This window comes from Carex rostrata, chromosome 26, assembly GCF_964058835.1.
Source record: "Carex rostrata chromosome 26, lpCarRost1.2, whole genome shotgun sequence".
In the NCBI taxonomy this organism is placed as follows: Eukaryota; Viridiplantae; Streptophyta; class Magnoliopsida; order Poales; family Cyperaceae; genus Carex; species Carex rostrata.
The window spans coordinates 1,321,745-1,325,046 of NC_135943.1; the positions used below are offsets into that span (position 1 = coordinate 1,321,745).

The 3,302-nt window shown below is 33.7% G+C and overlaps 1 long non-coding RNA gene across 1 annotated transcript; it reads left to right on the top strand.

Annotated features, from left to right (window-relative positions):
• Positions 1–787: 787 nt before the first annotated feature.
• Positions 788–2,080, top strand: LOC144544452 (uncharacterized). Its single transcript, XR_013508227.1, has 2 exons — positions 788–1,136; positions 1,704–2,080. It is a non-coding gene; the product is annotated as an uncharacterized LOC144544452 (long non-coding RNA).
• The last annotated feature ends 1,222 nt before the right edge of the window (positions 2,081–3,302 follow it).

Here is a 3,302-nt window from a genome sequence, read left to right on the forward strand (position 1 = left end):
ATGGACAAGAATGGACAAGAATCAGATTCAAATAATTTATCGGGTTTTAAACTCAGGTATAAAAAATCTTTTAAAATAAAAAATTATAATAATTTTTTAATCTCTTTATTTTCTCCCTCTCACCGTCTAAAATGTATAGACATGACATCTTTTCTGACAGTACCTAATAAGGGAGAATCTGATCCAATTTCTTTGACAAACAATACTTCATATCGTGATAAGTCAATCTTAGCATATTAGTCCAAGAGACTCTTTCTAGCCAATGGATTGGTTTGATCCTGCTCATGATGACAACATCTTTTGTTTTGTTTACGCTTGGAGATTCAAAGAAAATTACCGTAAGAATTGAGATTCAAAGAATTTTGTTTCCGCGTTAGTCTCAGAGAGACAGAGCTCGGCTTTTTTTAATTTTATTTTATTATCATTCAGAGACCGCGAGATTGGGGGCAGGGGCGGAACTAGAAAATTTATATAGAGGGGACTGAAAAATTAAAATGTACAATTATTAATTTGTAGCTAGTGGGATTTGAACTCAAGACCTTTCAAGTACAAAATAGAGTTTTAACCACTAGATTACAAGTACACATTTAATATTTTATGAGGGAGGGCTAAACTATATAAAAATTCTAAGAAAATAAAAATTTAATTAAATTTCAACTTGCGTGATTAAAAATTTCAAAATTATGGGGTAGCTTAGCACCCGGGGCTATGTGTAAATCCGCCCCTGATTGGAGGGCCCGGATCCCTAAGGGTGTGCTCCAATGGGGGAAATGGAGGGGAGGGTGAGAGAATTTTGTACGTTAACTTGCTCCACAAATTAATATCGGAAGGAAAGGAAAGACAAAGTGGGTCGATGGTTTACCCTGCGGGGCCAAAAAACGTCACCTCCAAATTGGGGTGTAGCCGAAAGGAAAACGGACCCACCAGCGAAATTGACCAACTTTGTCCTCTTTCCGCCTCTGAAGCTTCGTCTCCCGTGATCTCAATTTTTTCTCTCAGCGATTTCCTATATTTTTTTATGGCGATCTCCGCTTTTTCTCACAGCTCTTTAAATAACTTCAATTCTATAAATTCATAAATTCTTCTCAAAAGTACCATGAGGGGCTACTCATGTTGGATGAACTCCAGCCTATAAGGTAAAGGATTTTCAAATGCTTCTTGATTTGTAGTTTTTGGTCTTGACCCATTTGTGGAGATTGAGTTTGTTAATTCTTATGCTAAATATGTAAATCTTAGAGATGTACGCAAGCTGTTCGATGAAACCTACTTGACTTTTTTATGATTGATCCGAATATCGTTCACGATGCTCATTAATAATGTCAAAGCACTGTTTTGGCCTGGTGTGATCATGTATGTGTTGGTACACAAATTGCAAGAGTTAGGTGTATACTGTATAATAATGTCAAATAATTTTCAAGATTTTCAATTTATATTGGTACCGTACTTATTGTTATTTGATTTTGAGGGATGCCAAGTGAAAGACTTAGAACAACCATGAAGTTGGGCTTACAAATTGACAACAATTTCTTTATTCTATGAGAACTTGAGGAAGCATAAATAGGATATGCCAGAATCTCAGTAGCACTGTCTTTAGTTTTTATGTTTTTCAATTTCAATTTAGTTGTTAGTTAACATGTAATAGATTTTATCATCAATTTCAGCTTTTTTTTTTTCAATTTACTTTTGTACCCTGGAACAATCAGAAGTGTAGGGTGCAAGTTACGATTAGATCCTTCACCTTTCCAATTTATAAAAAATAGAGGGACTGGACTGTCATTATCTCCAATTTATCGACACACCTCCTCTTGGACAACATACAAAACAAGATACAACAATCACTGGTATCAATCGAGCTCAAAGTGATGGAGCAGGAGCACTGTTTCATTTGCTGGTAGTTAGATGTCTACATTATTTTTTTAATTATATGACTTTAGTTTTTAGGTAGTTTGCTAGTAGTCGTCTTTCCAATTTTTTTTTTTTTTTTTTTATGGCAATGTAACTTTGTTAGACTCTTTAATTAATATACTATACCACGGGTTTCTCATAAAAAAAAGAGACAAAAATTGATTTTTGATTTAAATTCTTTATCCACTGTTTGTTGTTATCGTGTATGCATAATTCTTTATCCACTCTTTTCTGGCTCTTGATGATCCTTTGCTACTTTTTATTAAGTCAATTTTGTTACTAGATTGCATAATACTAAACATAAATATGAATACCTATTATTTCTCTTGAAGGACCTATTTATAAACTTCAAATGAGGGTACTAGTTGGTGTAGTGGTACTGGTACCACTGGTACTAGTGGGGTTATATATGAACATACTGATATATTGAGTTTTGCATCTGGTTTTGTATTTTTGTGAATTGCATAGTTGCAAGTTGAGTTTAAGCCTTATAATAGAATACTTATGACTTTTTTTTTCCAGAATTTTGTGTTTATTATGAGATGCTCCCAATGATGGACAAAAAAACATAATTTACCTTTTTACTATCTAAAACCAACTAGAGGGCAAACTAGTAATTATAGATAAAATATAAGTGAAGTTAAAAAATAACAGCTAACCTCTCCCCTTCCTCCGTGAACCTTATTGGAGCAAGTAACTTACTAAAAATATTCCCTCCCTTTACAGCCCCTCCCCTCCCTTCCCCTCCGCTTCCTCTCTTCTATAATTACTAGAGCACAGTCTAAAGTAATTCAATCTTTAAGATTTAGATTGAAATTGTTTGATTCGAATCTGTTGCTCGAGATTAATTTGTGTTTGGAATTCATCTCTCGAGATGTGTACGCTCCACTTTGGATAGATTATCACAGATTCGAATTGGATAGTCCCGATTTAAAACTCAAAGATTGAGTTACTTTACTTGATCTAAACTCGAGATTGGGAGGGCTTCGTCGTTTTTTTTTAATCAGTGACGTGACTTTAATTTTTAATTGGACTTGACCCGTATTTTATTAAACTGCATTGAATACAAATTGGATTTTTTGTATTCACTGAGGAAACAAATTAATTTTCAGGGAGATTGAAACGAACTGGACCTATTTTTTTTCACTAAATTTCAAAATTCAAATTTGACAGTTACCTCCTGAGCTAATGTACAATTGAAAAAGAACAATCTAGATTTAATCTCAGTCGGACTAAAAAAATTCGATATCTAAGAATCTAAGATACAGGGGGTTTGCTTTAAAATTTGTGTCAAAGTTAAATGTCTGAATTTATACGGATTCGGAAATTTATCAAACAATAATGTAATTGTAAAATTGGGTATCACGTTTCCCACGCGCACTAGGTTAATATTGATC